At 39.8% G+C, this 27,431-nt stretch overlaps 1 protein-coding gene across 5 annotated transcripts in view; it reads right to left on the bottom strand.

The window, feature by feature from the left end:
- LOC126109590 (protein spindle-F) overlaps positions 1–8,989 on the bottom strand; it is a 146,907-nt gene extending 137,918 nt beyond the window's left edge. For 2 of the 5 annotated variants that reach the window (XM_049914626.1, XM_049914629.1), the window contains exon 1: positions 8,608–8,989. The gene's annotated coding sequence lies outside the window, so the exon portion shown is untranslated. The other 3 variants (XM_049914627.1, XM_049914625.1, XM_049914628.1) reach the window with 3 other exon arrangements.
- Between the last annotated feature and the right edge of the window lie 18,442 nt (positions 8,990–27,431).

Below are 27,431 nucleotides of genomic sequence, written 5' to 3'. Positions count from 1 at the left end.
CTTGCTCAATATACAGATTGAATAACATCGGGGAGAGGCTACAACCCTGTCTCACTCCCTTCCCAACCACTGCTTCCCTTTCATGTCCCTCGACTCCTATAACTGCCGTCTGTTTTCTGTACAAATTGTAAATAGCCTTTCGCTCCCAGTATTTCACCCCTGCCACCTTCAGAATTAGAAAGAGAGTATTCCAGTCAACATTGTCAAAAGCTTTCTCTAAGTCTACAAATGCTAGAAATGTAGGTTTGCCTTTCCTTAATCTGTTTTCTAAGATAAGTCGTAGAGTCCGTATTGCCTCACGTATTCCAACATTTCTACGGAATCCAAACTGATCTTCCCCGAGGTCAGCTTCTACCAGTCTTTCCATTCGTCTGTAAAGAATTTATGTAAGTATTTTGCAGTCTTGGCTTATTAAACTGATAGTTCGGTAATTTTCACATCTTTCAACACCTGCTTTCGTTGAATTGGAATTATTATATTCTTCTTGAAGTCTGAGGGTATTTTGCCTGTCTCATACATCTTGCTCACCAGATGGTAGAGTTTTGTTAGGCCTGGCTCTCCCAAGGCTGTCAGTAGTTCTAACGGAATGTTGTCTACTCCCGGGGCCTTGTTTCGATTCAGGTCTTTCAGTGCTCTGTCACACTCTTCACTCAGTATTGTATCTCCCATATCATCTACATCCTCTTCCATTTCCATAATATTGTCCTCAAGTGCATCGCCCTTGTATAGCCCCCCTATATACTCCTTCCACCTTTCTGCTTTCCCTTCTTTGCTTAGAACTGGGTTTCCATCCGAGCTCTTGATATTCATGCAAGTGGTTCTCTTTTTTCCAAAGGTCTCTTTAATTTTCCTGTAGGCAGTATCTATCTTACCTCTAGTGATATGTGCCTCTATATCCTTACATTTGTCCTCTAGCGACCCCTGCTTAGCCATTTTGCATTTCCTGTCGATCTCATTTTTGAGACATTTGTATTCCTTTTTGCCTGCTTCATTTACTGCATTTTTGTATTTTCTCCTTTCATCAATTAAATTCATACACACACACACACACACACACACACACTAAGATGGTATCTGTTCTTTCGGACATGTCCGAGAGAACAGATATCATCAGTGACCATGCAGCTCGTTAGAATAAAATTACAATGAAATTAACACTCTTAGGCGCTTACAGGCGTTGACATACATCAACGGGGACAGATGAAAATGTGTGCCCTGACCGGGACTCGAATCTGGGATCTCCTGCTTACATGGCAGACGCTCTATCCATCTGAGCCACCGAGGGCACACAGGATAGCGCAACAGCAGGGATTTATCTCTGCCACTATGAATGTAGTGTGGGACAATACGTTGAGAATGTAGGTTTCGGGGGAGGCGTGCAAGAGATAAATCCCTGCAGTTGCGCTATCCTATGTGTCCTCAGTGGCTCAGATGGATAGAGTCTGCCATGTAAGCAGGAGATCCCGGATTCGAGTCCCGGTCAGGGCACACATTTTCATCTGTCCCCGTTGACGTATGTCAATGCCTGTAAGCAGCTAAGGGTGTTCATTTCACTGTAAATTCAATATTTCTTCTGTTACCCAAGGATTTCTACTAGCCCTCATCTTTTTACCTACATGAACCTCTGCTAGCTTCACTACTTCATCCCTCAGAGCTACCCATTCTTCTTCTACTGTATTTCTTTCCCCCCTTACTGACAATTGTTCCCTTATGCTCTCCCTGAAACTCTGTACAACTTCTGGTTCTTTCAGTTTATCCAGGTCCCATCTCCTTAAATTCCCACCTTTTTGCAGTTTCTTCAGTTTTAATCTACATTTCATAACCAATAGATTGTGGTCAGAGTCCACATCTGCCCCTGGAAATGTCTTACAATTTAAAAACTGGTTCCTAAAACTCTGTCTTACCATTATATAATCTATCTGATACCTTCTAGGATCTCCAGGATTCTTCCATGTATACAACCTTCTTTCATGACTCTTGAACCAAGTGTTAGCTATGATTAAGTTATGCTCTGTGCGAAATTCTACCAGGCGGCTTCCTGTTTTATTTCTTCCGCCCAATCCATATTCACCTACTACGTTTCCTTCTCTTCCTTTTCCTACTATCGAGTTCCAGTCACCCATGACTATTAAATTTTCGTCTCCCTTCACTACCATTTCATCTATACAACTCAAACAAAGTCTAAGATACCAATAAGCCAGAACTAGCAAAACTAACTATTATCAAAACCTATTGACACTAAAATAACTATAACACATTCCATGATATCCATTTTTGCAAAGTACTAAATAGGAACTCCCAACTACCAATGTAAATCATAAAGTCATAACAACCACTCCAACATAAATTTCAATACACACACCTCAAATAAAATTATGAACATGCACAATGTAACAGAGTCATGTTACAAGTCGAATCGAAGCAAATGGTTGACTCTTAGTACTGGTAGGCCTAGTTCTCAGTAGTTTATTTATCCATTAATCAAACAATGCAATGATATTAGACATGTCATGTTCCTCCAGAAACACTGAATGAACACTATTATTGGAAACAGTTCCACACATGCAACTTAAAACAGATAAATACAAGTTTGAAATCATCACAGTACACGGTACAAAGGAAACCAATATGTAACCAACAATGTTTAGTCTCTGCCTAATACAAGTGGTGAATTCGAAAGTCTACTAAATAGGGGAGAATGGGGATATTTGAGCCACATTTTCGTTTCTTAATTATTTTAATTTTTTGCTATATGCCTAAACAAAAGCAATACTGTTATGATAAACCTTGCATTTTGTCACTAAATCATGTATTTCAAAAACACGAATAGATAAATATGTAACCATGAAGAAATTGTTTAAAAAAAAATGCTTCACATTATGGCTCAGGGATCCCAATGATAGAGATAACTGAGCTGAAAAATAACATCTACTCTACATCCATACTCCGCAAGCCACCTGACGGTGTGTGGCGGAGGGCACCTTGAGTACCTCTATTGGTTCTCCCTTCTATTCCAGTCTCGTATTGTTCGTGGAAAGAAGGATTGTCGGTATGCTTCTGTGTGGGCTCTAACCTCTCTGATTTTATCCTCATGGTCTCTTTGTGAGATATACGTAGGAGGGAGCAATATACTGCTCGACTCTTCGGTGAAGGTATGTTCTCGAAACTTTATGGTATTAACTGCTTCCAGTTGCTGACCAGCTATTTTGTAGCTAAATGATAAAGGATCTATCTTTCCGTGTATTCGCAGCACATTACACTTGTCTACATTGAGATTCAACTGCCATTCCCTGCACCATGCGTCAATTCGCTGCAGATCCTCCTGCATTTGAGTACAAGATACTTAAATCACCATTCGATTCCCAAAACAGTTTTTTTAGTATTTAAAATCTCATAGTAACAACATTATGATGTTAAGAATTCAAACTCCAAGAAACAAAGTCCTTAAAAATTAGTTATGAGAGAGAATCTAGTTACACAATGATTTTTGGTACTGATGATGGCAGGCTGAAGAATCATTTTTATTTTACCACCAACAGTGGTGTCTCAGTTTGGAATCCTCCAATGTAAGCATAGTCTGCAGTTCTTGCACACTTAACATTCATTGATTTCTCACCTATATTAATAACTTTTCCAACATACTGGTTAACATTATTTCCCCCTCCAATGTTACCAAGAACCAATCATTAATGCTTGGCTTCCTGTCCACAACTGCATCTTCACTGTCACTCTGATCATGGATGAGCTCATGCTTTCTGTTGAATAATTGTCAGATGTTGTATCAGAAATCTTCATTTTGGTTATCTGTGGGAGATTCTGTGCCTTGAACATTCATTGTTTTTGTGCAGGTTAACGTTTGTTGACTTTTCCCGTTTGTTTTTAGGTTTTTCTGCTCTTACCAGAAGTGATTTCTCAATTTGTAGCTTTTTTGGAGTAGACTTCAAAATTTATGATTTAGCTCTTTTCCTATCACCTTTAACCAAATGAGACAAGGCTTTAGGGTTTCTGTCGAAACAACACCTTCACTTGTTAAGATCTCTGGACAGATCTTCAATGTAGAACTTAAAGCACCAGCAGGCATAAGCCCACTCTCACCAGTGTCAATCTGCTCAATATCTTTCTGGTTATTTAAAGAAGCACCAGTACAGGGTGCAGCAGCGTTCACAGCATACATTTACCAGCGCAGTACAATGATGTACTGCAGGAATGCGCACCAGCTTGTGCAACATTCGTGTATTAATGAGCTGCCATTTTGAGTGTGACAGTGATATGGAGCAGTGGAGTGCACAGCATCGTGGCTTTGCTGTTGAAAGTTATTTTGAGAATAACGACTCTGTTATTGCTACCCAGCATCTATTTCGGTAACATTTCAACTTGGGACGTCAATGAGAAGTTCCCGACGGATGGACCGTTGTGAGGTGCATGTCGAACAACAGGTTCTGTTTGCAATGGCAAACCGGAAAAAAGTGAAAGAACTGTGCAGACACCAGAAGCTGTGGAAAAACTTCGTGCTCCACTATTGCCTAGCCCAAAAAGATCTGCTCATTGTCGTGCACAAACTGTGCGTACATTCGATCGCTCGTTCGGGAGAATACTGCACGGAGATCTCCATTTTCACCCGTATAAGCTGCAGATTGTTCAGGAAATTAGGCCTCGCGATTGTGTTTCACGCGAAACGCCCTGCTGAACCGTTCACGATCTCCTTCGCCAAAATCCACAAATGTTGCACACCGTCCTGATGTCAGATGAAGCTCATTTCATTTCAAGTTATGTGGTTCAGTGAATAAACAGAGTATGCGTTATTCGAGTGATGTAAACCCGCACAAACTGTACATTGAGCCCTTGCAAAGTTCTCATGTCACAGTGTCGTGTGGAGTTGCTTCTTTGGGATTATTGGCCCTTACTTCTTTGTGAATGATAGTGGTGTGGCTGTAACTGTCACCATTGAATGCTACCTTAAGATACTGCAAGACTTCGTTCTTCCTCAATTAGGTATGGCTGACGGGGATGTGGAACAATTACGGTTTCAACCAGACGGAGCGACCTCGCATATAGCCAGAATTTGCACAGATTTCTTGTGACAGACACTTCCCGGTAGAGTAATTTCCCGTTTTGGTGACATTTCCTGGCCGCCTCACTCACCTGACCTTTCGTGTGCCGACTTTTTCCTTTGGGGCTACCTGAAGCAAGAAATGTTTCAAAGGTTGTGCCACCATTCCCTAGGATCGCATCAGAACTGCCGTCGGCAATGTTCCAGGGAATACATTACACCGAGTTGAGGAAAGCTTCCGACGCCACCTAGATGAATGTGTTGTGTAGAGGGAGCATCATTTGACAGGAGTCACATTCAAAAAGTAATCCACGCAATGGACATTGACTTACACATACCATTAACTATCAATTGACATAAGAGGTAATAAATAAATTACAGATACTGCCTGATGGTGTGTTTTTAATAACCTTCGATGAAGGCTGCCACACCCTGAACTTTTCACATGGACATGTGACTGTCAGTGCCCTATCAGTTACATGTGAACTCAGAAATTGATCAGTGAAAATATTTGCACGCAGCAAATACGCACAGTTGTGAAAGATAATGGGCAAGTCTTATATACTAGCAAATTGTCCTGTTAAATGGTATGTAACTGCCTAAAAGCTTTTACAAACATGTTTTTGTAATAACAGTTTTATAAAACTGCTTATAAGAAAAAATATTTTCCCTACAAAATGTACCTACAAACGTAATTTTAGTACACGGATTGTTGTGCCATGAATCAACTATCCCTAACCTGTATATCATTAGTATCCTTATCTTCACCATTTTTCTTCAAGTGGCTATTTCCACATAATGTATTCACCTAATCAAACTGTTATAGAACAAAAATAAGGTTCAAACTGCAATCATTTCATCATTAAGTTTATTTTGGTTAAACTAAGTGATGTGGCACAGTTGTTTGAACGTCAGACTCATATTCAGGAGGATGATGGTTCAAATCCACTTCTCGCCATCCAGATTTAGGTTTTCCATGATTCCCCTAAATTGCTCCAGGCAAATGCTGGGATAGCTCCTTCGAAAGGGCACAGCAGATTTTCTTCCCCATCCTTGACACTGTATGAGCTTGTGCTTAGTCTCGAATGACCTCGTTCTCAACGGGATGTTAAACACGGTCTTCCTTCCTTTTATTTTGGTTAAACATAAAAAATTGCACCAAACAAAAATTGGTTACCAGTTATCTAATTATTTACTGCAGATTATTTGCTGCAGACATCAAAAACCATAGACAGCATAACTTTTACCTTGTTCCAAGACAACTGATGGTTTTTCCTTTGTAAAATGCTAATGAAAACAAACCAGTGATTCCACTTGGGGAAAAATAAATTGACCTATAGATGAGAAAACATGTGTGGCTCAAGTATCCCCATTCTCCCCTACTAACGCACATCAGAACAATGGCTTAAATCAGATCTAATTCAGTGTACACCATTACCAACCAATAAAAGGATGGAAAAACTCTTAAGTCAGCTGGCACTGATGGCATTCCAGGAAAAATTCTGAAGAAATGTGAGCATGGTATAAAAACATCACCAAAATTCTTATCCGACTCTGTTTTCCCTTCAGGCACTTTTCCTGATGCTTCAAAAACACAAAAAATCATTCCCATGTACAAGAAAGTGAGGGGGGTGGAGATGGGGGGAGGGGGAGTTGAGATTGACATGAACAACTACCGGCCAATTATTTTATTTAGTGTATCGAGACTTATTTTTAGATATCTAAAGGACAGTGATCAAAAGTGCAAAGCAACCAGTGAAGTTCTGGTATTGTCAAATGTGGGTACAATCAACTTTGGTGCCCTCACCCTGGCTCCATTATGAAGCCCCTTCTCTTCCTACTCTACATTCATGATGTCAGTACATATTAAGATGCCAACAACACTTGAGTTCTACTAAAATTTGAGAACAGCAATGAAGTGCAAGCGCCTGTAAACTGTGTAATCAAGCAATTCAGCTGCTAGGCATACCATAGTCAATTAATTATAAATAACAATAAGAGTGTTGCAACGAATTTTCATATCCAACAAAATAAGAATCCACACAAACTGTTTTCCTAACGAATGTCATGCAACGTTGCCCAGTAACAACATTCTTGTGTGTGGCTTTAAGACAACCTATACTCTGATAAAATTACTTGATTGACAGTCTGCAGGGGCAGTGTTGCTGCACTGAAGCCACTAATTCTTCACGAAATGCTTTATGTACTACAAAACAGGGAACTAAGCACATACATGGCATTTTGAAAAAGTACTCCAACTGCTTGGCAGATGGCACCCACCACTTGACTTGCTGAAACGTCAAGAACAAAGCAATTTCACTCAAAGTATATAGCGTTTAGGTAAATTATCCACATGTATCATAATCTGCATATGTAGGCATTGTTTAGTTTTGCATATTAACACAACCGCTGTGTGCTTTGGCATTTTTTTATTTCATAACCACTGCCAATGTTGAAAGACTGATTAAGGAATTGTTTATGTTTATTTTCATTCATTAGCTGTTTAAGATAAAACATCCTTCTATGTTGCAAATAATAAAAATTTTATGTTGTTGGAAGTGCCTTACATTCATATAAAAAATAAAATATAAGGTTACTGGGCTTTAATAGATCAAACACATTACCTTATTACTGAGAGTATTATGAAATACAAGTTCTCCTGGAGGAAATTTACACTTCATCTCCGAAAAGCATTAAAATGTAATTTAAAGGGGTATCTTTCGCCAAGTGGTGGTGCTGGGGGGGGGGGGGGGGCGAATGCAAAATCTCGTCATTAAAGTCTGTTATTTCTAATTTATTTTATTTCAATTAGTAAATTCATGATTTAGGGTGCGAATTATTTACGTTCTGGTCTACATTACCAGCCCAACAATATAGGAGGGGCAAGGGGCCGGCACAAGCCTTTCAACATACTGTAAATTTCCTACTCATGATTACTAAATAACGACAACAATGGAGCAGCAAGCATTCAATGAAAAATCGGAACTTAACAGTTTGACAGTGAACACAACGAGGCTGTAAAGTAGCCATTTATTGTGTCTATTATCATTGCATAAATTTCTTTAATCATAAGACTGTAACCTAAATACACGTGCTCTGATAATGACATCCGGCGTATGTCTTATCTCTTTACCATATCACGGTACTTCTTAACTCTCTGCATGTTACTTTTACAAAAAGATTGCAACGGATCAAAGTGTTTCTCAAACAAATCTAATCAACTGTCATAGAGTGTTGTGAACACTGCGCTACTCCGCCGTCTGTTTTTATTGTTGTTGCAACTCTGAATGTCATATTTTTCTCGGAACTGGTGATATTTACAGAATGACAAGAGGCAAATTCAGTTTATCTATAAATACAAATTTAAAATAACTTATAGGTTCGCTTCTAAGAAAGAAATGAAGAAAAATACCTTAGTGTTTTCTATGGCCCTCGACTACAGAACTGTCAAAATTTCACAATCAAAGCACAAAATCCAACAATAACTGTCAAACTTGATCAAAGAAAACACTAACCTATAACTATAACTGTAAAAACTGTTCAAAGAAGACACTAACCTAAAAAACACTGATCTCTCAAGTACCACTTCCGTCTACTGATATCCTATCAGCTGATAGTTGACCATACTGTCACACAACATCGGTTGTTTATCTCGCTTCGAAAAAGATGATGAAATTTTGCACGGGAAGCACTAGAATGTTGGTATTAATTTTCGGGCACACCATTATGCCATAAGCTGCCAGATATTCCACTGTCACTGCTAACAACATGAAACCACGCACTTCATATTTGCTCTTCCCGTATCTCCTGCTACAATAACATCACGGATCGCGCAATCACACCAGTGATTATATAAGTTGCCACTGGGGCCAACTGTTTCCACAGAAGCGATACTTCATTAGCTGGTAGTATCTTTTAAAAACTTTGACACTCTTTAGCATTGTTACTGTCTTTACAGTCTTCATCTTGGCGTGGCCATTTAACTTAATGTTTTAAAAGCAACGATATTTCTTTTTTTTTCGCTATGTTTCAAAATTTCAATTTTTGGTTGTTCTGACCCGTGTTGCAACGAATAGTTAAAAAGTAAACAACATTCTTATGCACAGAAAAGAGCTATTTTATTCACAGAATTGTTGTTAATTGTTTCGTAAAAGAACATTGCAGTTTCTATGTTGAAACCGCTGAGTCAGTTGTTACGCAGTCGAGGTTAGTCTTGCGCATAATAGTTCGCGACTGGCAGTGTTGCCAACCCCAGAAGATAAAATTAAGACATTTTGTATTTAAAATTATCGTTTTTTATCTAAAATAATCGTATATTGATAATCTTAGAAAACAAAAACAATAATGCTGATAATATGAAGTACACAATATTTGTTTTCAATCGCTAATGGTAAAGTCTTCTCATCTTTTAAAATTTTTATCCATAAAACCTCCTAATTACGAACCAAAACGTCTCTAATCGTGATGCTAAGTACTAAAAATACGTTCAGAACCAGATAAACTCGGAAGTGTCCAAAGCATCACAGATTTTATGCAAGGAAAATTCGCTAACCCAGATCGAAAAGTAGCACTGTGTACATAATATAATTAAAAATAATAATATAACTAAACTCAGCCCAATAACCATCGTTGTCGAACTCCACATCAGCGAAATCGGCATCACTATCCCGATGGGATTCCTTCTTCTTAGCATAAATGTTGGTTCGAACTGTACACAATTCTTCACACGCTGGGAAGTGAGCATTACTGCGCTGACTGTACCTGAATGTAACTTATTTCTCAATGGTGTCTTCACTAGATTCGTTTTTGAAAAGACCCCGCTCACAATCAGTACTAGAATATGGTAAAACTAATATATCTAGCACAAAGATTCCTATTTGGAGGAACTCTTGGTTACCATGAAGCGTTCTTTATGAACACTCAAAATTCTTCCATCTCTTTAGACCGTAGATTTTCGGGAAATTCTGCATGTGGCAATGCTCTCCACTGATCATCAATCATTTGCATAAGCCTCTTTTTTTGGAGAAATTCTCTGAACCGTCTTTATAAGTGGAACAAGCGTTGACGGCCTTGCAGCACTTTTTGACAATGCTATTTCTGGTGTTAACCAACTCAACATTTTTAGAACAGAATTGTTGAAATCATACCGCTTTTTTATCTCACAACAAGAGACTATAAGAAACTGTTGCACTCTGTAGTAGAAATCAGTCACTTTAGATTTTTGTGAGATGTTTTCAGATTGGCTCATGAAATCCATCACAACTACACCTAAATACTTTTGCGTATAAGGCACAAGTTGGGCTGGGTTTGCTGGATCTATGTCTGTCAAATCAGTTTTATTGATATAATCAGGAGACATAGCAGAGAAGGATTTCTTTGTACGTTTTGCACATTCTATCATGCAAAGAGCAAATTACTGATTTTTCGCTTTGAAAATATTGATTCAGAGACACAAATTTCCGTAGAATCCACTCGAGAAAGATAAAAAATACACGTACAAAGTTGTACCTGACGCCTTTGCTACCTGTTCAGCTGCATACAGTCTTTCTTCTTCCCACTTGCAAGTGAAAAATAATTGCAATGCATTCCATTGTTCTAGAATACGTGAAACAACAGTTAACAAAGATAGCCATCTTGTTTGAGATGGATGCAGTATCTTGTGAGGTTCGACATTACAAAACTGTTGGAATTCCACAAACTGGGCTATTCTTTTTGAACTATGCTTAAAGAATGAATATGTATCCCTTGCTGTGTCTTCACATAGTTTTGGTACCTGTTTGCAAGCCTCACTTGCACATAGATGCAATGAATGACATATACATTTCTGTATAAAAATACCAGGAAAATCTCTAATTATTCGACTAACAACAGAATTATCTTTCCCCGACATTGTTTTGCACCCATCCGAAGCAAATCCTACTAAATTTTCAGGAGGAATATTATGAACTGACAAGGCTTCACGTACGAGATCGTACAAACGATTAGGAGTGGCACCTTCATGAGCGGCCTCTGCATTTTTTTTCGTCAAACAGCTGTAACAACTGCCAAAACTTAGTATGTATTTTGGAGCTATCTTCATCAGAATACCACACACAAATTTTCGTAGCGGAAATGTCGGCAGATTCATCAATTATGAAACTGAACTTTTCTCTCCGTAAAACTTCATTCAGTTCATCCAAATGACATTTACCTATGTCATTCTTTATCACCCCTGTGGCTTTTGTTCTACCCAACTGCAAGTTGTCAGCTATTTTAGAATCGGGAAAGGCACTTTTAATTACATCTGTTAAGTGACTGGCTGTATTAATAGAGATGTTATGTTCTGCCAAAAACCCACATAGAAATATTTCAGCCCTCTTGCCCTGCTTATCAAATGTATCAGACGATTTTGATTGTGATGATAAGTCAAGTTTCTTTCGTAGAGGCCCGACACATTTCACGGCACTTAAGTGTTTTTTCCCTTTAGCGTGATTTTTCACTACAGTCAACTCAGCACTGAATTCACATCTACAAACATTACACCGAGCTTTATATGCATCATCACTAACAGGTTGTAGCCAATCCTTGAAAGATAAATCAGTCAACCATTCCTTTCTGAACTTTTGTTTCAAACATTTTAATTTCAACTCACCACACAGCCTCAATTTCTTCTGTGGGGTCCCCGGAGAATCTAAATCAATGTTGTCACTTTCCATTATTTATATCTGAATGCACTACTACAGTATTTATTTAAAGAACACCACACTTTAATTTCCCTTAAGAACAAAAAATTAATATTCTTTTAAGAGCACAAAGACAACTACCCATGCATTCAAGTCGCAATTTCACCAGCAACTGATGGCGATGGCCTTGCCCTAATAGCCCATATTGTTGTGAAACAATATTTGTTAGGCGGTAAGGGTATTCCCCGGAAGCGAATATACAGTGTTAAGAGTCGTTGGACTGTTGCGGGGAGTGGACGAGAGAAAAAGAGGAAATTGCTTATATTGAAAGGAGTATGGACTTAAATATATGAAAACAGATCATTAACGCATGAAACTACTACAAGTATCAATTTATTTTCATTTTAAATCTTCACAAAAATTATCGTAGATTCCGCAATTATCAGCAATGTACTATCGTATACCGTGTTCATGTTGTAATTATTGTATATCACGATAATTTATCGAATGGTTGACAACGCTGGCGACTGGGAACTTTCAGTTTAGTTCGAGGTTCCGTCACGAACTAGGTCACTCATTTTTTCGTTAGGTCCCATCTCGATTTCCATAAAGACAGTTCGCTCGTTTGCTACCGCTACTGCACACGCTCTTTTATTCGTTATGCTAGTCTTTTAAATAATGACCAGTGTTACCAATGCCTGTATTATTACAGTTTTATGTCGAGTAATTATACTTGGAAAGGGCAAATAAACCAGTTATTTACACAAATGGGTAAAATGGGGTAGTCAACTACTTTACTTTACATACAGTGCACTCGTAGTATTTTAATTTTAAAATATATTTATTTATTAGTTCATTGTAGGAATATTACAGAATATGCTAAATGCGGTTTTTTTGTGAATAAAAATACACTTTCATAAATAATAGACTTTTTTTTAATTTCTGGAAATAACCAACAAAAAATATTTCTGCTTTAGGTACAGGTTAAGTACTATATGGCACAAACAATAATACCTTTATCATTAACAGAAGAAACACTAACACTTATAATTTGTTACCAAACAATTAGATATAGAAAAAATAACTATGACCCCTGAGTGAGATCGTAGTCTAAAGCAGACTTTTTGTGCTTTGCATTATCATTCTTTAAATAATAAGTCTTCTAATTTTCACGTGAAATATTACAAAAATTTACGTATTATTATGTAAAAACATTAATTTGGAAACTTTGTTCGTTGATAACAGTGTTCTTCGTTCATTAAGGATTTGTCCCGTCGCCGAAAAAACGCGTTCGCAGGGCACTGATGTCACTACTAAGCAAAATCTCTTTAACACACATGCATACACACGAGGATATAACTGACAACCAGGCCCCCACAACCGCACGAGTGGTCGACTGTGAAGAGCGGACAAATTCAATAGCTGGCCGGCGGCCATTAGAGTGGTAAACTGACGCGCGGATTTCGAATGTTTATACATCGCTTTTGGTTGTAAAATGCCTTCCCTAGAGTTAGGTCACAAACATAATGCCTCATTTAAATATGTTACTACAATATAGTTTTTAATTTATGAACAAACAGCAACTAGTCACTGTTTATGAATTTATGTTACGTAGTACATGGAATCTGCCATAGCTAAAAGTTATGCACTGGACCCCTAGCATTTTTCGTAGTTCATTTACGATAGATGTACGCAAAATGCATCAAAATACTCGAAGATTTGCCCACTATGTTAATAGATATTTTCTGACTCTACCTTGCTTTAGATTTTATGATGAAAAGTGCGTTATATATAGCGTAGTGCTTTGGCAACTCACGACCAAATTATCAAGGTTCAACCTAACCTAGACCATGAAAACACTACCGATCAGCCAGCTACAACAAGCAAGACTTCAGGCAGGCAACCAGTATCGCATTAGTCACCATATTTACTTTCGAAGATGTACACTTCAGTTTATATGAGTGGTTTTCTCATATAATAAATAAACCTCAACAACTGTTCCATCGAGAGAAGTTGTGAAATCAGATTACAATTACACACATTCAGTTGCATTTTATAACGATAAAAAGCCTGCTAACTCAAATTTCGTGTTGCTTGCAACTCAACTTTTATAGTTAAAATAAAATGTGGTTCACAAAGAAAAATTTATCTTCTGCTGTATATGGTCTGGAAAACGAAAGATGGATGGAACAGCATCATCTTTCAGCTTTCTGCGATTTACATAATTTTCAAGGAAACAACTTTCTTCAAAATGATCGGAACATATAAAATGGTATTCTGTCGGTCGGAAATCTTGCCTCCTGACAGCGTGTAACCATTTTTGTAACAGCTGTGGTTTTGAGAAAGGAAACCTGCAAATATATGCACAGACATTATGCTAATACCGTGTTACAAAAACATTTACTAAGCAAGTGCACTGACATACAAAACAACTTAAATCACTGCGCAACTCTTCACCATTGTACTTCTTTTGATTGGAACGTACAGACAGTAGAATTACGAGTAACAAATACTGTATGTACGCCCCAACAAATATACAACGTTGAATCAGGGTCTTCATAAACAACAGTACTACACAACACATCAGACTACCACCACTATAATGGCGTCCAGCCGAAGGTTCAAATTAGTGGTGGGCAGGAAATCGCGTATCTGTTAGAAATCACAGTGACTGAGAAGTCACAGATATCACAGTAGCAACTTTACAGAATCTAACTGCGATTTCAGTCACAGTTAGCAGTCGCAAGTAGTATTTCATATTCAAAGACGTGAGCCATCTATTGCTCGAATTTAGCACTGCTTTCTGCGATTTCAGTGACAAGTCGCAACTAAGAGTCGCAAGTAGCAACTGAAAAGTGCAGTTAGCACTGCCATCTGTTGAGCAAAGTTCATACTACGCTATTCGCTACCGAGTCAAACTGCGATTTCTGTGACAAATCGCAACTAAGAGTCGCAAGTAGCAACTAAAAAGCGCAGTTAGCACTGCCATCTGTTGAGCAAAGTTCATACTACGCTATTCGCTACCGAGTCAAACTGCGATTTCTGTGACAAATCGCAACTAAGAGTCGCAAGTAGCAACTAAAAAGCGCAGTTAGCACTGCCATCTGTTGAGCAAAGTTCATACTACGCTATTCGCTACCGAGTCAAACTGTGATTTCTATGACAAATCGCAACTAAGAGTCGCAAGTAGCAACTAAAAAGCGCAGTTAGCACTGCCATCTGTTGAGCAAAGTTCATACTATGCCTCACGTGATCGATGTGCTGTGTGTGCATATGAAGGGCTTATTTCAATGGTGGTACAAGTCCATTTTTGTTCATTTTGAGATACAGAGTCGTAAAGTTAAATGAGCGCTGACAAATCTGCATTTGAGATACCAGAAATATTCAAGCATATGGCTTCTTGCTAGAGATGAACCTTTATTTATGTTTGTTTGGATCACTAATTTTAGAAGCATTATAGACAGAAAAGTGGAGGTAATGGACTTGTACCACTATTGAAATAAGCCCTTCATATTATATGACGACATGCACATTCAGCATCAGTTATGGTTGGTCAAATACTGCTGTGACTCTGAATGTATTATATTAATAAGAAGCAACATTGCCTTTTTCTCCTGAAAATATCAAGTAACGTAACAAATGTGTTTGATTCTGCTTCCAATATGACAGTTTTGGTTAATACTCCACATGCCTACAGGACTTTGCAATGTTAACACAGCAGAACTCAGACATCTGTATAAGTGTAGAGAAATGAAAACAGTCATATGAATGCCTCACTTTTGTTCCGACATAATTCAAACCTTGGGAGAAAAGTTTTACACCTGGTGTTCTACATGGCAACTTCACACACAAGAACTTTTTGCCGACACTACTACCACCTACATAAGTAAGCTTTTCCTGTGTTACTTTCAAGTAATGCACTTAAGCTATTCCTGATTTAACTGGAAGATCTGTACTTCCCACTTTTATATCAACAGCCTCAAAATGCATATTGTAGACTTTGGGATAAGTTACAGGTCAGTGTCACACCAAGATTGTGGAGAAAGGGGGGGGGGGCATGTCACTCTCCAACAAGTGTTTACCAATAAGTAAGTGGCGGAAAATTATGGCTATAGGACGGCTTAAACATGTGGAAAATGAGATTTTTATTATTCACTCACTGTATTTGACATTTATTATTCCTTTAAAATCGCACAACAACTTCAATAAAACATAGTTTAATCATTCACACACTTATTTCACTTTTAAACTGCAAATCCTCTAAGAGCTGTCTTGAATCTTCACGAGTCTCTCTCAAAAACAGCCTTGATGTGGATAGATACGTACAGCAACCAGTAATCAGAGTCAGAACTGTGTCTGCAAAAACACAAGGATTATTAAACAATTTTTGCTGTCATTAATTACTAGCAATATAATTGACAGAGTAGATTGCTAATATTTGCTATAATGAATATCACATTTGTAAGAACGATCTCACTTAAGTAATTAAGTCCATCGAAACGCTTAGAAACTAACCTCTCGTCTGACGAAAACGGTCTAAAGACGCAGTGGCAATTTCTTCAGATCTGTTGACATTGATATTTTGAGTTATCACTTTACTGAGTGACTGAAATGTAGTTCAGGTACCTGTGAACATAACAATATGTTAGAATTCATTTTCTAAATACGAACTATTACGGTACTGTACGGCTACTTACATATTAATTACACTATTAATATTTTCACAGTTGTTTCTTTAATACAAAATTAAAGCCAACGGAAGAAAAAACGTAAAACATACTTGCCAATGACAGGTTTGTTGAGATTCAATTTTCTGTATTGACAGATGTAACTTTTCCATACGGTGGTAAGTCGCAGAAATCGTAGGAATCACAGAAATCGCAGAAGTAGCAGAAATCGCAGAAGTAGCAGAAATCGCAGAAGTAGCAGAAGTCACAGAAATCGCAGAAGTAGCAGAAATCGCGGAAGTAGCAGAAATTGCAGAAATAGCAGTGGCGGAGGGATACACGACCTATGTTCCTTAACTGCGACTCTTAACTGCGACAAATCACAGTTAAGAATAACAGATACTGAAAAGTAGCATTCACAGAAATCACTGATACCGGAAAATCGCAGTTTAGCCCATCACTAGTTCAAATTATCCCGCGACTGCAGCGCCATCAGTGAGTCTAGTTATTTTTTACAAGGTCTTTGCTGACGACGCTCGTACCACCACTCAAGCGGATCTTTTTTCAATCTAAATACTCACCATTGAGGTATTTATCGAGTTCGCGAATACCAGCAGCAAGTTGGTTATCTGATCTAGTGATTTTTCTTTTTTCTTGGTCATACTCGTCCCATATAGAGTCTTTTTTATTTTCATTACTGCTGCTACTAGAACAAGACGCCGAAGGGTCGCTAGCAGTAGGATCAGCCACTATAATATCTCGATTCTCCCTCCGAAGTAGCTGCACTCTGCCAACTTTAATTTTGAGGCGTTTTATTGCAACTTCACAAGCTTTTTGATTTCTAAATCCACTCTGTCTTAATCGGGGGTCCAGAATAGTACACTCAGCGCATAGAATGTTATTCTCTAAATCTTTAAAACGGCCGTCCATGCCTTTCTTGAGCACTGATTGCACAGCGACAATTTTTATTATTGTTAGAAATAGACTTGGCCACTGTTTCTATGTTTCGATACACTGTATCGATACGTGGAACTGTTTCAGTGTTTCGAAACGGCTGTGGTTCACTGTTTCGAAACAGTGGTGTTTCATTCCGCCCCTGTCTCGGATAACCGGACCAGATTCGATCTCGAGCCAGACACAGAAACTGCATCGTTGTTTCAAAATAAGGCTGTTTCAGTCCACCTGTGCTTGGAACAGACTACTTGTATCGAAACAGTGATGTTTCATTCCGCTCTGTGTCGGACGAGATTCGGGCTCGGCACAGGTACTGAAACAAAACATAACACTTTATGAAACACTTTCAAGAGTGCCGAAATCTTTTTGACAAGCAATAGCATGAAGCTTAAGATATCCGAAAATAAAGCTTCGTTTCTAGCTGACTGTCGTGTTACAACATCTGCTTTATAAACACTAACCAAAAAATAAAACAACGCATACTATTCACATTCAAAATAATAAATATGTGAAAATCATTCAATTAAATTACACTTTTTTATAACATACGCTTCTCTGTTCGTGTACAGTAATCACATTAAGAAACGCAAGTAAGCCTACAACATTTTGAGTAAAAAAAGGCGTAGAGTGACAGTTATTAGAGATATACATAAATTTGATGTAGGTATAATTGCTAGCAATCTGTTTGACGTAGCACTGATACTGTAATAGTGAATGGGAAGGGCTGGGAAGCATGGTGAATTTATAGTAACGGTTCGAAACAACTTGAAAGAGAAAATTTTTTTCTGTTATATTTTGTTATTTATTCGAATTATTTGGCGTTATTTGTGAGTCTATAGTCACTGTGCCTATTATCCACAATGATTCCCTTTGTGTGAATGGAAATTACCAGGATGGGTATATTACCCATACTAAGAGAATGTGGGAATCCCAGTAGCGTATCCGTTGTTTCTGCAGTATGCCCTCACCTGCAGTTCCGTTTGTGGTGGTTCCTCTGTTTTCTGCTATGGCTGTCCTCAGCCAATTGAAAAGTATGAAAGTCACACGACGCGAAAGCAGCGCATTTGCTGCATGAAATACGAAACTGCCGCCTAAGTGATAGTTTCATGCTTTCTGCGATATGAATAGCGCTCTCGCACCTCATTTGTGTTTATATGGACATACTTATAGATTAGACATTCAAGATGATAAAATGTGTGGTTTTATTAGATTACTAAACACAAACTGTTTCACTGTTTCGAAACAGCGTATCGAAACATTACATTGTACTGTTTCATTTGTTTCGAAACAGTTAGGTGTTTCAGTTTGCCCATCTCTAGTTAATAACTTTTGACAAAGTGATATTCTTTCGGCACTTATTTCTACCGTAATTTCATAGAATGGACTAAGTAAGGGCAAAACTTCTATTATTTGCCAGTCACTTTCTTTTATTGTTAGGTCAGAGCGCAGAAGTGCTAACGTAGTAATCAGTGCATCCTTTACCTTCATTATTCGCTGAAGCATGTCGAAAGTAGAATTGCAGCGGGTCTGGACGTCCTGTTTGAGCTTGAGGACAGGCAGATTCATTTGCTGTTGTGTAGCAATCAGTTTTTTTGGCCTTGTGTACTACGACTGAAAAACTCGACAACATTTGAAACTTGCGCCAAAACGTCAGATATTTCTCTAGTAGCTTCTTGTACAAGGTTTAGAGAGTGGGCGAAACATGAGACTGATCGCCACTCACCAAGTCTGACAGCAGATAAGATATTTGCAGCATTATCGCTAACAATAGCAGCAACTTTGTGGGAAATATGCCAGTTTGTCATAACGTCTTTCATGAAATTGCACAAGTTTTGGCTGGTATGCCGCTCTTTATAATTAATACAACCAAGTAATGCCGACTGAAGTTTAGTCTCTTCATCTATAAAGTGGGCTACAATGGCTACATAGCTTTCATTATTCTTCGCCGTCCAACCATCAGTACTGAGAGATAACGCAGATACAGCTTGCACCTTCTTTTGTACTTCATCCATTATGTCATTGTGAACCCTTGATATTAAATTTTCCGATAATGTTTTTCTTGATGGAAGTTTGGAAGAAGCACGTGATTTTTTTTTTTAAAGCCTACTGTGGGCTCTCGCTCCGTCACGCTATTGTCCGTCGGTCTTCGGAAAAGAGCGAACTCAGCAGCGAGGTTATCCGTGAACTAGTTCGCCTGGGGGAGTGCTCTTATGAACTGGTTCGTTGGCGAACTACACAAGACTAGTCGAAGTACAATCAGACACGTCAGCTTCAGATCGCAAAGAAACAACTACTGAGAAAAGACTTGTCAAGAATTACGGGATACACATACTTCGCCGTCATTAAATCGGGAGGAGGAATTAACGCTCGCACAAGGTCGCATTTAGTTTTAAATATCCATGTTCCATTAACCCAATCAAATTTTAAGTGAGCGGATTCTGCTAGCGCATAAAGTACAAAAATTATCATTATCTGTAATAGGTTATAGCTGGATTGTAATTTAGAAGCTAATTACTGTTCTTATAACAGAAAAAAGGAAATTGTGACTACATCAAGCTGAAACAGCAAATTCAGGAATTTCTAAGGGTTTTTTTTTCCTTCGTACGTCCTTTCCCGCCTTCTTAGTAGCTGGAAAATTTCCCTGCCCGAGTGCCAACCAAGCAAGTTGTGAAATTTAGTTTAATTAATCCAGACATGTATATCAGTCACTTCTCATCTAGGCCGACATGTAATGCAGAAGCATTAAACTGTTGATTCTTCTTTTTTTTTTTTTTTAACTGCAATCTGTAATACAATCGATAATAATGAAAAACCGTTTGGTCCAAATTTGTGTAAAATCTTATGGGACTTAACTGCTAAGGTCATCAGTCCCTAAGCTTACACACTACTTAACCTAAATTATCCTAAGGACAAACACACACACACACCCATGCCCGAGGGAGGACTCGATGACTCGAACCTCCGCCGGGACCAACCGCACGGTCCATGACTGCAGCGCCTTAGACCGCTCGGAACCGTTTGGTGAGCGGCTGCACATCTTTGTATATACGATACCAATATGTAGTAAATAAACAATGTCTTGAGAATGCGTTAACGTAGACATATAGTATTGATAACTCCGGCTTAAATTGTGGTACAGTAATTAGTATTGTCATTAGAGAAATATTGTTAATGTTTAAATCAATACCCCACTTTCAACCCTAATGAAAATCACAAAAACAAATAATTAGACCCATATTTTGAACTGAATATTTAACTCTTTAAATGACAGTAAACTTAGGGTGACTTGCAACATGTTGACTTGCAGAAACGTTACATTAGGCTTACTAAAAGATTGTTATATACATAAAAATGCAGTACAATGAATTTTTTTTATCACACCTTAAGTCATTGTCACTATCTGCTAATTGTTTTGGTTAGATTAGGAGATTAGTTTACTCTTTGATAATGCTATACTAATTGTTGTGCAATGTTGATTTAATACTATATTTGAAGAAAATATTACTTCAATTATCTACAAGAAAACATTTTTGCAAAATTGTTCTTCTCCTTAGGCAAAGACTTTTTCTGAAGACTGCAGCTCTCTAGCTTTTATGTTGATTGTTAAAGAGTTGCAATCACATACTTTTGGCGTGATAGGTGTCTAGGTATCTATGCTGTTTTACCAGACAATAGAAGAGAGTAGCACCCAGTGAAACACGGTATGGAGTGAAACATTCCATTTCAGTTGTTTCTGGTAATACTATTCCTTCATGTTGGTATCACTATATGTTGACCTATATCAAAGATATTTTTGAGTGTAATGGTCGACGATCTGGTGAGCCATATTCTTCATATCTACATCTACACTCTGCAAACCATCATGAGCTGCATGATAAAGGGTACGTCCCACTGTTCCAGTTATTAGGGTTTTTCCAGTTCCATTCACATATGGAGCGGAGGAAGAATGATTGTTTGAATGCCTCTGGGTATAAAGAAATTATTCTGATCTTACCCTCCAGATCCCCATGTAAGCAATACATAGGGGATTGTAGTATATTCCTAGAGTCATCATTTAAAACTGCTTCTTGAAACTTTGCTAATAGACTTTCTTGGGGTAGTTTATACCTATCTTCAAGAGTCTTCCACTTCAGTTCCTTCAGTATCTCTCTCTGACACTTTCTCAAGGATTCAACAAACTTGTGACCATTTGTGCTTCCCTCTTCATTACACATTCAGTATCCATTAGTCCCATCTGGTAGGGGTTGGATTAGATTAGATTCAGTTTTCATTCCATGGGTGTGGAACATGTCAGAAACTATAACATAAAAAATGTTTGTCCGGAGATTGTCATAATAGGTGAATACATTACAGTAAACTGGAACTGCTAATATTAACAGAATTAATATACTGTCAGAATGAAACATAGTTACGCACTCTTAATAAATTTATCATACACAAAATACCCCATCTTGCCTGTTGTGACCAAGTGCTGTCAAAACTGAAATATAGCACACATTTTTACTTAAGCTGGTCTGAGAGTCCCTGTTAAGATATTTATCTATAGAGTAGAAGGAGTTGCCTATCAGAAATTCTTTCAAACTCTTTTAAACTGTGGTTTATCTGAAACCAAGTTCTTAATGGTTGCTGGCAATTTATTGAAAATGTTTGTTCCTAAATTTTGGACCCCTTTTTGCACCAAGGAAAATCATTTTTGGTCTTTATGTAGATTCTTCTTATTCCTAATATTGATATTACGTATCGAGTTTTGGTTGGAAATGGGGATATATTACTTGCAACTAATTTCGTTTAGGAAGAAATACACTCCTGGAAATGAAAAAAAGAACACATTGACACCGGTGTGTCAGACCCACCATACTTGCTCCGGACACTGCGAGAGGGCTGTACAAGCAATGATCACATGCACGGCACAGCGGACACACCAGGAACCGCGGTGTTGGCCGTCGAATGGCGCTAGCTGCGCAGCATTTGTGCACCGCCGCCGTCAGTGTCAGCCAGTTTGCCGTGGCATACGGAGCTCCATCGCAGTCTTTAACACTGGTAGCATGCCGCGACAGCGTGGACATGAACCGTATGTGCAGTTGACGGACTTTGAGCGAGGGCGTATAGTGGGCATGCGGGAGGCCGGGTGGACGTACCGCCGAATTGCTCAACACGTGGGGCGTGAGGTCTCCACAGTACATCGATGTTGTCGCCAGTGGTCGGCGGAAGGTGCACGTGCCCGTCGACCTGGGACCGGACCGCAGCGACGCACTGATGCACGCCAAGACCGTAGGATCCTACGCAGTGCCGTAGGGGACCGCACCGCCACTTCCCAGCAAATTAGGGACACTGTTGCTCCTGAGGTATCGGCAAGGACCATTCGCAACCGTCTCCATGAAGCTGGGCTACGGTCCCGCACACCGTTAGGCCGTCTTCCGCTCACGCCCCAACATCGTGCAGCCCGCCTCCACTGGTGTCGCGACAGGCGTGAATGGAGGGACGAATGGAGACGTGTCGTCTTCAGCGATGAGAGTTGCTTCTGCCTTGGTGCCAATGATGGTCGTATGCGTGTTTGGCGCCGTGCAGGTGAGCGCCACAATCAGGACTGCATACGACCGAGGCACACAGGGCCAACACCCGGCATGATGGTGTGGGGAGCGATCTCCTACACTGGCCGTACACCACTGGTGATCGTCGAGGGGACACTGAATAGTGCACGGTACATCCAAACCGTCATCGAACCCATCGTTCTACCATTCCTAGACCGGCAAGGGAACTTGCTGTTCCAACAGGACAATGCACGTCCGCATGTATCCCGTGCCACCCAACGTGCTCTAGAAGGTGTAAGTCAACTACCCTGGCCAGCAAGATCTCCGGATCTGTCCCCCATTGAGCATGTTTGGGACTGGATGAAGCGTCGTCTCACGCGGTCTGCACGTCCAGCACGAACGCTGGTCCAACTGAGGCGCCAGGTGGAAATGGCATGGCAAGCCGTTCCACAGGACTACATCCAGCATCTCTACGATCGTCTCCATGGGAGAATAGCAGCCTGCATTGCTGCGAAAGGTGGATATACGCTGTACTAGTGCCGACATTGTGCATGCTCTGTTGCCTGTGGCTATGTGCCTGTGGTTCTGTCAGTGTGATCATGTGATGTATCTGACCCCAGGAATGTGTCAATAAAGTTTCCCCTTCCCGGGACAATGAATTCACGGTGTTCTTATTTCAATTTCCAGGAGTGTATAATGATAGGCAGTGGCTAGAATACAAATTTCCTCGAACAGGTTTCTACACGACGTTCTCGAATTTACACGACAAATGAGACTTATTACACACGTACTCGCCAATACTACTACAGTGGCACTCAGCTGAAGATGGCGAGAAGACTCTGCGCCGAAATATCGTGGCAGGGCGTTACCGATATCCGGCAGTTCTCGCGTCTTTTTATGGAACGATCAGTACGCCGGGAAAGCTTTAAACACCACTGCACGTTAGCTTATTACACGTATGACAAAGTTGGTGTTTCCAAGTCAGTTTATTATCAATATTTATGTCATTCGTCCTTCACATTTTGGTCTTTCGATTCACCGGGCTAAAAGTACATTACTGATAGGTTAGCCTTTAAATTTTCACTTTCAAAATGATTTTATGTTTTCTCTATAAAATTGTAAAGGAACATTTGAAAACACAGTTAAGCATTTCAGCTTTTGATTTGCTACCCTCAGTTTCAGTTCCTGTCTAATTTGCTATGGAATGGACACTAACTCTGGTCCCACTGACAGCCTTTACATACAGCCAGAATTTGTTTGGATTTTGTGAAGTGTCATTTGATAATACTGTGCTTCGGTAGTCATTAAAGGCATCACACATTGCTCGCATTACAGTCAAACGTACTTCATTCGGCATCTCTTTACCTATAGCCATATGCTTTGTTTTACACCTATTATTCAGTAATATCTGTTTCTTTAGAAGTTTCTTTACAGTGACTGTATACTGTGGAGGTTTCCTCCCACTATGAACTGTTCTACTATGTACATATCTATCCAGTGCATGGTCAACTATTTTTTTAAACTTGAGCCAGAGTTACTTTACATGCTCCTGTCCTTTGCTGAAAGTTTAAAAGTTCCTCATTGAGATGTGACACTACTGATATTTTATCTAGTTTACTGAACATATATGTCTTTCTGCTTGTTTTAGTTGTCCTTTGTACTTTGGTAACCACTTCACTGCGGTCACAGATGAGGATGTCAGGTTTGTTTGTCGCCATTAGATCCAGCACATAGTGAGGTCACTATCTATCTGTTCAAGGTAGTTTTCAGAGAAGGTATTTAGTAATGTTTCACAGGATGTCTTATCACGCCCACCACTAACGTAACTGTAATTTTCCCAATTAATTGTCAGACGATTAATGTTCCTGTCAACAATTAAAGTACGATTGGGGAACTTACGTACGAGTAAACTGAGATTTTCTGTGAAGTTTTTGGTTACATCAGGAGATGAGTCTGGTGGGTGACAGAAGGATGCAGGCATCACTTTATGCCGACCCCTGATACTGAGTCTCACGTGCAGCTTCAATTTCTGTCTCGGTGAATTTGAGTTTTTCAGCTACTGCAATAAATAGATCACCTGCATTTCTCATTTGCCTATCCTTACAATATATACTTAAATTTTTCCCAAAAACCTCGCTGCTATCAAGTTCAGGTTTCAACCCGCTTTCTGTACCTAGTATTACCATATGTGAGCTTAACTGGTTTTCACAAGTGCTTCAAACTCATTGACACCTCGTGCAAATGCTTCGACAGTTTACCAAAGATTTTAATACTCTTACCTGTGGGAGATATTTCTTTCTATCTTACACTGATACTTCTGGGTTTTCTGTAGTTACCGTTACACGGTTTCGATGCAGAGTCACCTAATCTAAAAAAACCTTGTATGTGCACCACAAACAGTCTGCTACCTGTGACAGGTAGTGCACACCTGACTTATTTAGGAGGGTCCGACAACTCAACCCTACGGCACAAGTTCAGGAAGTTGCAGCCTAACTCGTCACAGATCTTTCGAAGTCTCCGGTTTAGTACTTTCACTCGACTCGGAACCGAAGGGCCACGACCAGTTCTGGGAACAGTGCTGCAAATTGTGAGCTTCACCGAAATCCCACGTGCGAGGCCAGTCTTCTCGACCTCCTCTGCCACTCGCCGGAATGACCCGAGAATGACTTCGGAGCCCAGACGACGTACATTATTTGATTCGACGTGTGCCACAGTCTGCAGTCGGTTGCAGCCAGTTCCTCAGTGGCCGCCGGACTAGCCTCTTCGACATGTCGAGTGAGGCACCCAGTGTCCTTTCCCGTCCCTCGCAGCCATTTCCCTAACGGGTACCGCCATCCACCGTGCATCCGAACTGCCGAAGATCGATAGACCCTTACCCTTTTGCATTTGCCTCCTCCTGAACCGGACAAAACGGGTTTCTCCAGAATAGGTGAAGTGAGTCCCACTGGCTCAGTTTCAGTTTCGGTGAGAGACAGCTCCTCAGGCACGTCGGTACGACACCCCGAGTCCTCCCCAGTCCCTGTCCAACCTGCACCTGACACCTGGATCTACCACTCACACTCGAGTGGACGGGTAATGACAGTTCCCGTACTTTCTGCAGAGCAGACAAAATCCACAAGGTAGTATCTCTGGTACACGTATCGCAGGTACACGTCTCTCTGGAACTCTTCCGACACACTGATTCCCGGCAGCTGTGTATCGTCTGACAGGGTGATTTCCAGCTGATTAAAAATGCCGACCAATTAATCCCGTGTCTGAGAACAGCATTCACAGTGGGGCTGCATTTTGCCCGGTGCAATGTATTTGGAGGCAGTGAACAGAGGACTTCAAATTAGAGCTGCTGATTACCTTTTAATTTGTAGACCGAAAATATTGCTAATTCCCTATAAGAATTGAAGCAGATACACAATGTGAGATTTCTGTTATGGCGACACAAAAATCTGTGGTAAAAATTACCAGTTTCCTAATATGTTTTGATGTTCATTGTAGTTATTAGCAAACTCGAAAGCCGAGTTAATTATGATAAATGAAGATAATATATAGGGCAATCCTCTTAAGGGAAACCTAGATGTTAACTAAATATGCCATTTTTTTACTCGTGTCACGTTTCTTGCCAGGGTGCGATATTTTCTGAAAAGAAGTGGTTTGCAATGTTGCGAGCTGTGGGGCACTAAATTTTACTATTCTGAGTGTAGACTTTTTTCTGCCTATGATGTTTATATTGTTGGCCTAAAAACCGTGTATGACGCTTTCAAGGAGTCCGGGAATGAAATACCAACTTGGGCAGATGTGTATAAAGGACAAAACAAATATTGCGCAGCCAGTGGAGTTTAAGGTCAAATAATGATAAGTTCCCCCCCCGTGAACCACGGACCTTGCCGTTGGTGGGGAGGCTTGCGTGCCTCAGCGATACAGATAGCCGTACCGTAGGTGCAACCACAACGGAGGGGTATCTGTTGAGAGGCCAGACAAACGTGTGGTTCCTGAAGAGGGGCAGCAGCCTTTTCAGTAGTTGCAGGGGCAACAGTCTGGATGATTGACTGATCTGGCCTCGTAACAATAACCAAAACGGCCTTGCTCTGCTGGTACTGCGAACGGCTGAAAGCAAAAGGAAACTACGGCCGTAATTTTTCCCGAGGGCATGCAGCTTTACTGTATGATTAAATGATGATGGCGTCCTCTTGGATAAAATATTCCGGAGGTAAAATAGTCCCCCATTCGGATCTCCGGGCGGGGACTACTCAAGAGGACATCGTTATCAGGAGAAAGAAAACTGGCGTTCTGCAGATCGCAGCGTGGAATGTCAGATCCCTTAATCTGGCAGGTAGGTTAGAAAACTTAAAAAGGAAAATGGATAAGTTAAAGTTAGATATAGTCGGAATTAGTGAAGTTCGGTGGCAGGAGGAACAAGACTTTTGGTCAGGTGAATACAGGGTTATAAATACAAAATCAAATAGGGGTAATGCAGGAGTAGGTTTAATAATGAATAAAAAAATAGGAGTGCGGATGAGCTACTACAAACAGCATAGTGAACGCATTATTGTTGCCAAGATAGACACGAAGCCCA

Source organism: Schistocerca cancellata, chromosome 12 (genome assembly GCF_023864275.1).
Source record: "Schistocerca cancellata isolate TAMUIC-IGC-003103 chromosome 12, iqSchCanc2.1, whole genome shotgun sequence".
Taxonomy (NCBI): domain Eukaryota; kingdom Metazoa; phylum Arthropoda; class Insecta; order Orthoptera; family Acrididae; genus Schistocerca; species Schistocerca cancellata.
The sequence above is the reverse complement of the archived record's forward strand: the minus strand, read 5'-3'. Positions and strand labels throughout refer to the sequence as shown.